Raw genomic sequence first — 8,403 nt, 5'->3', positions numbered from 1 at the left:
CATACTGTCTCTGTTGTTCAACTAAACATCTGGACGTGCTGGTGGCTCTGCTGGTAAAGGTGTCTGTGAATCGTGTGGTTTGAATACTGGCCTGTGCCGCTCTTTATCCTCTTAACTGTCATTTAAAAAGCAAAATCTCCCCAAACTTCCTGTGCAGTTTCCAGAGGGACAAACATCCTCCAAACAGCAGGTAACTATCTCTTACTAAACCAGAGCCTGGCTGCAGTTTGTGGTCGCACTGTGGTTTGTTTCAGCTCAGCTTCTGTTTGGTTTTTCTCACTATGCACAAATATACAGAGTCCATGCATACTGATGAATATGATCCAGCTGCTGCGTTCCCGCCCTCTGATCCTCCTTCAAAATAAAAGCACCCTGTGGGTCACTTAGGCATGGTGATGTTTTTTTTTTACCTGTTTGGACTATCAGAGGAAAGTGGTTTTCAACAAAAGACAGAAGTTTAGATCGTTAGTTGTTTTTTTTACCTCTACTGTTACCGTTAGGGAGGATATTTATTTATTCACTGCTTCATTCTTACCTTCCCTGCTGGTCTAATTTGCAAATTAACTAATTAGTCATTAGATACTGCTGATTGTGTCACAGCTGGTGGGGAGAGCTCAGACAGGCTGATGCAATGAGGGAACTTTAACAGAGTAAGTTATGAAAACCAGACTTCCAGACAGACGGATAGATAAGCAGGCAGGTAAAGACAACAGGTAACTATATACAGGTAGCAGGAAGGGGAGGGAAGGGAGGGAAACACACACAGACAGATGTTGGCAAACGATCTAGCAAACGACTGAGGGAAAAGGAGCTGATATAAATACTGGGGAGCAGATGAGGGAAATGAGCAACAGGCGTGTAGGTAGGCGGGAAATTCCAGTTAAAAGAAATGGAAAGCAGGTGAACAGGTGGATTTGGGAACAGGAAGAAAGTCCGGGGACATCTGGTGGGCGGGTGGAGTATGACAGGACACCAAGAAACACAGATCAGGTCGAGCCTTATTGGCCGATCAACTTTCAACTTTCCTTACTATTAAGTGCTGACACATACAAATAATCAAAGCAGCCTCACACAATAACAATCCAAAAATCCTGTTCAAATGTAACTGTGTATACGCCGCCCAGCCTGTGTACAAAATCAACGTCTCCGGGGGCGAAATCAGAACATTTGGCTGAACAATAAACAGAATTCCAGCTCTGTTGTCTTGTAACATTGATGTTCAACTGGTTTACTGGTAGAGGCAGAGCACACGTATACACACACACATCTATTTTGATGATTTACTGGTAAGACTTGGGGTTGGTGTTGTTGGAGAAATATTTGACAGCAAATAAACACGTGTTTCATTTCCAAAGAATGGCCTGCAGCGGCCTGTGTGTTACCACTGTGGAAGACTGTCTTTGTTCTTACGTTGCGGAAACATTGTGGTGGCACTTAAGACATTATCCTCATTATGTTTCCACAACGTGTCTCCCAAAAGCAGTCAGAGAGATCCAATTATCTCATAATTATCTTACTCTTTTTTCGCTCTCGCAACCCAAAATGAGCTGGGATTGACAACAGGAGGAAACAGAGAAAACCAACATCAAATATTTGAAGCATTTAAGTTAGTCGTAAGGACTCAAAGAGACAAGCTGTTTCTTAAATTCAGATCTCCCCTCCCCCATGCTTTAGGAGCGTACAGGCAAGTTTTAAACCTTTATTTATACTATAGGTGCCCACTAAGTGCAGCTCCACAATTGGTCTTTTTTAACATTTATTTCAAAATTATCCATATGAGTAGCTATTTCTGTCATCTATAAACTTTATTGTATCACAATATTGACTGTTGCTTGTCAAAAATATTTATAGTGCAACATAAAAAGTTGATAAATTGATATAAATGGATTTTGTGACATCTGTTATTGTTTTTTTTTATCTTTTAAGTTTTGGAACTACAGCTCCCATAAAGCTTAATGGCGGGTGCAAGCAGGAAGTATAAAGTTGCTATGAATTCATTTAGCTAGCCACAATTACGTTATTGCGCCAGTGATGCGTTCAAATGTGCCCCGAAGAAGAAGAAGAAGAAGAAGAAGAAGAAGAAGAAGAAGTTAGCCAGCCAGGTCCTACAACTTGAGCCCCGTTTATTATGCCTATATTTGTTGACAGTTTGGCAGGTTATCATCATTAAAAATATGCCGAATTAGCCATTAGCGGTTCCTATTTGAAATAAGTACATTGACATATCGACAACTATCACCGGATTACTTTAATACTGAAAAAAACGTAAAAACGTGATGACGTCTCAGGCAAGTTCTGGTTTCATAAGGAGCGTCTTTTTTTTCCATCACTTCTCTCTGGATTTATGGATATTTATTGACGATGGACATCGAAGATAACACCATTCTCGGAAAGTGTAAGTCATGCCGAGTCTAAAATAGTGTGTATAATGTGTGTGTGCTGATATTTGAGTGAGTAATGATCCCGAGAAAGAGTAAGATTTGTCATGCCAAGCTCTGGTAGCAAGTGGTTTTAATTTAACTTAATTATTGTCACAGCTAATTTAGCTCGAACTGATTGCCATGTTGTTAGTTAGAAAAAGCCGAACAGACCACTGCTATACAAGGGGTTTAGTTTCAAGTGCACTGATACTTATGATATCTGTAACTATTTTATGTGTGTTTTACACACATCTGACCACAGGTGCAGTTTAAACATGAGTAACCACAACAGCTTCTTGCCCACTCACATACATGGCATTAATATTTTTTTTTACCCTTTGCATTGCATTTAGTCATTTAGATGTCCAAACCTTAACTGAGTAAATTTATTTAACACTGAAAATGTAGAAAACGTTGAAAATGTTGAGGTTGAAGCAGAGAAACAGGCCTGTGACACATTTCAGGGTCAACTTTCCCAGAGTTAATCTCCCTATGAGGTGGCAGGGGGGTGGAGCTGAGAGCTGAGGGAGGTGGAGAGAGATGGAGGCTGTTTGAGTGGGATCAGGGCCAATTAGTGAACTTGAACTCCGGAGGTCACTGAGGGAAAGTTCGCGACCTCTGAGAGAGGTCACAACCTCACCCGTTTACTCAGCCAGGAAGACACACACACACAGACACACACACCCATGCCACAGTACAGAGGTCAAAGTTCACGGGTTAACTAAGGGAACTAACAGCAACTGGAGAGAGGAGAGGGAGAGTAGTTTTCTAACCTGCATCTGGACTCCAGATGGTTTGTGAGTCATCCCTGGGTTAGACACACACACACACACACACACACACACACACACACACATAGAGGAGCAGTATTGGCTTCCCCTGCTGAGACTAGATCAATCCCAGGTTGGGTTGATCGGAGGGTAAACTTGACACCTGACTCTCTCTCACGCATACACACACATGAATATATATACACACACACACATTCCAACAGTCCCCTTACAAACAAACAGGACTGCATCGTCGCACACACACACACACACATTTACTGTACATGCTCACACACGCACGCACACACACACCCATATATGGAAAAACACCTGAGTCATTCTACTGCCAGCGGAGAGTTCACATGCGGGTTGGTGTGTAAGACTGATACTCCGAGGTGTCAGAATGAAGATGAAAACGGCGTGCAGAATATATTAAAGGTGGAAAATATATGGGATTAATATAGAAAGGAAAATAAAATAACTGAGCAATAAAACACTGAAGGTTGGCGGGCCAAAATTTTTCTGACAGTTTGGATTTGATTCAACAAAATTTCATCAGGCAGAGAAGTAACTACACCTGAAAATGTTATGTGAGCGATTATCTGAGCGAGCGGGGACAGGAAGCCACACAGCGGCTGATAAGATGTATTCTCCCTCCAGTTCATGAACTCCTGCCAGTGAAGGTCAGATCGCCGAGATATTGTCATGTCGGCCATCTTATTTGAGGCGCCGCCGCGACTGAGGCTGCTATCTGAAACCTATCTTCAGCAAAGATTGGTAGACAATAGGCTTCATGATGAAAAAAGAAGCATCCGTGTGGTTTTTTAAAAGGATTTTTTTAAACAATGACCTGGTGGATTTTTGTAGCTCTGGCCATAATTGCTTTTTGGTTATATTTTAGTCAGATGCTGCAACAGAGCAGGAACATGAGCGGACAGGTTGAAACAAACTTCTTGTTGAACCATACAGGGCCCTGTTTTAATCATGGAAGCCAAACAACCAGTGCAAAATGGTTGTGGTAGATCTCGTATTCTGAGTGACGATGTTAGAGGTGAAAGTCTTCTCAAGTTCAAAATTTTGGTGCTGCTTCTTAACAGAGCTGCAGCAATCTTGCATGAATTAAAGGTCCCATGTTTTATAAATTGAGATGTCCATGTGTTTGTGATTATAAAGCAGGTCTAGGTTCTATATTAATACTGTGAAAGTATCAAAGCCTCAGTCCACAGAGAAATGCACACAGCCTGTATTCAGAAACTGAGCCTTAAAACCAGCCGTCAGGACTTCTGGAACTTTGTGATGTCACAACAAAGCAGTCACCGCTCTCAGCCATTCCCCAAGCCACCTGGACCCACCATCCTATCTTGCTGGATTTAGTTTCTCTGAGTGTTTACCTGAAATCTGCTATATTTTTATTTGATCACTCAGAAAACAGTCAGCCAATCAGAAGAGAGGCTCAGAGCCTCTTGGATATTAGACATTTTAACACAGAGAGACTCATGATAATACAATGAGACCCCACCTGAGACAATTCTGTGTTATTTGGAGCCTGGTGTACCTGTGTGGGTCCCATTTACAGTTAGTGCAGTATGAGAAAGCTGAACCTGGGAGTCAGTCAGTGAAATCTAATGGACGTTTACAATGAGCAGGACGTTGTTGCCTCCTCTGCCGTCTTATTTGGCTTCATGTTCCTGTCGATTTGCTTTTGCAGCAACGTTGGCGCGTCCCCAGACCTCAGCTATGAAGCTGGTAACTGAAAACTTGATGCCCAAAGGTGTAAAAACAATAATCCAGCCTAACACGAGGATCACTGCGTGTATTGCTCCCCAGGGTACAGTAAAGCCTTCATCGCGTTTCAGGAAACGTTGTTTGTAAGAGTTCTGCCAGTTTATTAATCCAAAGTATTATTCTTACTGTTGAGGAACTATAACAATCTGTTTACATGTTAAACACATTATCTCAGGTTACCTGCAGAGAACGCCATACTGATCTGACCCAGATCAGAAAACACACACAAACACACAACCTAAAATAAACTTCCAGCACTGATGATGACTTCTTACCGAAGCCTCCCACTAACAAAGCATCTCTCGGCAACAACAAGCTGGTAGACTAAATAAAAAGATGTTTATTGTGTATAAAACAGACTGTGCCCACTCATATCAGCTGGAGAAATCTGCAGCAAACAAACAGATGAAATCAGTGAGGAACACAAAGCAGTGTTGAAATTCTAACGGCCGTATTGTTTTCTTGGTGGATCTGCAGGCTTTTTTGATGGGCACCCTGATGCATAACAACTGGTGGAGGAGCCCACAACAGACGTAACAGGTCACAGACTGAAATGTGTTTCTGTCGTGCCTCAATGACCTGAAAATGATCTCATGACAATTTTAGAAAAACTTTGAAGAGCGAGAGCCTGAATCAGATGCCTGGCAGTTATATACTTATATTTGTACTATTATTTTTAATGATTTGTTGTTTTCATTTTTTTATAATTTGTCTGCATGTGTTGCTTATTTTGCTACTTTATCCTCCAGAAGCACATTCCAGTCTCTGATTTTGATAAGCGATATATAAATAACCTATAATTATTATAAGCTACAACTAGCAGGTGATGAGCTTAGCTTAGCATCAAGACAGGAAGCAGGGGAAACGGTTATCCTGGTTCTGTCCAAACACCAAATTACCACCAGTGTCCCCCTGATTCCCGTCTTAATGCTAAGCTAAGCTAATCGCCTGCTACGTCCAGCTTTATAATTAACTCACAGATGTGAGAGTGGCGTCAGTCTTCTCATCTCTGTGCAAGAAAGCACATTTGTTGCTCTTATTTTCAAGGTGAATTTCTGGCTTTTCTAACTTTGGAGTGAAGGGGTGGATGTTTAGTTGTTGTCATCAATGAGGTGTCTGATATTTTTTCATTTTAAAATTTGTCTCCTGTGATGTTTTTGCATCTCAGGGCCACCATAGTTGAGGGTTGTATCACTTCTGTTGCCACCTGTGCTAAACATGCCTGCCCTCATGGTCCTGTAAGTTGTTTTGGATAAAGCAGGCCATCATTTGCCAGATGAACTACTCCAGCGCTTTTGAAGTTTGCAGCCTGAGCGAGGGACGTCTGTTTTTTTTTTGTTTTTTTGTTTAAAAAGCATCGCGTTCACATTAAATCTTTTTTTTTTCTTCTTCTTTTTCATCTTCTGTAGTTCTGGGTGAAGTGAGGGCCAAAAGGTTGCGGAGGCTGAATGAGCATGTTGTCTGGCAGGTGAATCTGCAGCCGTTCACAATGAAACCGGAGCGATAAAAGAGACAAGATAATATCTGGTGACACACACACACACACACAGGCGAGAGATAGGGAGGGAGGCGATAGAGGTCACAACCCTTGTTGTCTTCCTGGAACTGTTATGAAACCTGGATGTTTTGGTTGTGGCACTGATGGTGTGTTTTTCCTTTTCTTTTTTGGTAACACACACTCTTACACGTGAGCAGAAATATGCATGTTTTGGTTTGGTTGGTTATGAAGTCTTGTGTACATGTACAAAACGCAAACATGCCTGAAGTCACTTAGAGGAGGTGTGAGAGGTGACACATGCTGATGCTTGTGCTGTTTTTGGCAATTTTGTTTTGACGACCTCCATATTTTGGTCTGCCAGGGCATGTGTGTTTTTGGTTGTTTCCAAGGTGGGCGGGGACAGAGAACATACTGAACGGCCTTTTGTGTGTACGAGTGTGTCATCATCGTGCATGAATTTAGTTTTATGTAAAAACAACTGTATGTGTTGCAAATGCACTGTTGATATAAGTATCTTATATATAGTATATGTGCTCTGTACATGAATGTGTGTGTGTGTGTGTGTGTGTGTGTGTGTGTGTGTCCCTTGGCCTCTGCAAGCCCTCTGATTTCATTTCCATATGCTTGTCTCTTATGGTGTGTATACATGTGTGTGTGTGTTCGCTCATGTGATGGTCGGAGTCAGAAATAAAACGCTCATTAGAAAAATATTCCACTCGAGCACAGCAAAAGAAAACATGTAGTAGATTTATATAGACTATACACACACACACACACACACACACACACACACACACACACACACACCTCAGGCAGTAGGGTATAATGTGGAATATAAGATTTACCATCATCACGGGGAATCAAGAAGAAGAAACTTTTCGGATTTGGAAAGAAAACCTCAGTTTTACCTCCATCACTAAATCTCTTTTTTCTCCTTAATCTTATTTTTCTTCTTCTGTTCATGTAAATCGTGTTGTTTTCTCTTCCTACCATCTGTGTTTCTGACCGCACTCGCCATTAACCTCAGTTTTTCTTCTCTTCGTCTGTTTTTTTTCTTTCCTTAATGTCTGCTTCTTGTAGTTTTTTTTTTTTTTTTTTTTTTTACTACTTGCTTCCATCCCAGTGCAATGAAAGATTTTTTTTAAAATTTGTGCTAACTTTGTCAGAGGTTTCTGCTCATCGTCAGGCTTTGTTTTCAGTCTTTGGATTTTTAGCTGTTGGTGCTTTTGGTCTGAGCTGACCAGAAATGGGTATATTAACAAGGAAAAAAGTTTTGTTTGTTCCACTCATCACTATCAGATCAGTTTTTTTTCTTCTGTGCAGATTGAGATAAAACCAAGCAATGCTCCAAATGTCCGTGTTTACATTTTTACATCTTTGACAGATAGGAAGAAAAATGGGAAAATCTTGAAAAGAAATTTGTGAATGCAGAATCAACATGATCACAACCATGTAAGATATTTATGGAGCCAGTGACTGCTTTGTTGTGACATCACAAAGTTCCACAAGTCCTGACGGCTGGTTTTAAGGCTCAGTTTCTGAATACAGGCTGTGTGCATTTCTCTGTGGACTGAGGCTTTGATACTTTCACCGTATTAATATAGAACCTAGACCTGCTTTATAATCACAAACACATGGACATCTACCTTTAGACTATATGGGACCTTTAATGTGTTTGCTTGACTTTTATCACTTAAGCGACACAAACAAATCTACATTATATTTCTTTCATTCTCTTATTTCAGGTTTGGATTCCCTGCAGGTGAAGACTTCTTCATGTTGAAGGACACAGGTCAGTGTTTTTTTTTTTGCTTATGTTTAAAGCTGCACTGCTCACAGCCTGTTTCCACTGCAACCCACAAAACCAAACCGTGGTCAGCTGAGGAGGTGCAGATGTTTCTGTTTGGTTTCCCACTGACATCCTCCATTG

The 8,403-nt window shown here is 41.1% G+C and overlaps 1 long non-coding RNA gene across 1 annotated transcript in view; it reads left to right on the top strand.

Moving 5' to 3' along the window:
• The first annotated feature begins 1,983 nt into the window (after positions 1–1,983).
• Positions 1,984–8,403, top strand: part of LOC139607232 (uncharacterized) — a 144,850-nt gene continuing 138,430 nt past the window's right edge. The window contains exons 1-2 of the long non-coding RNA XR_011684811.1: positions 1,984–2,395; positions 8,219–8,265. This is a non-coding gene — a long non-coding RNA (uncharacterized lncRNA). The remainder of the gene's footprint in view (positions 2,396–8,218; positions 8,266–8,403) is intronic.

Source organism: Trachinotus anak, unplaced genomic scaffold (assembly GCF_046630095.1).
Source record: "Trachinotus anak isolate AG129_WGS33_773 ecotype Australia unplaced genomic scaffold, CSIRO_AGI_Tana_v1 ptg000023l, whole genome shotgun sequence".
NCBI classification, from domain to species: Eukaryota; Metazoa; Chordata; class Actinopteri; order Carangiformes; family Carangidae; genus Trachinotus; species Trachinotus anak.
Note: the sequence above shows the minus strand (reverse complement) of the source record. Positions and strands in the feature narration are given on the sequence as shown.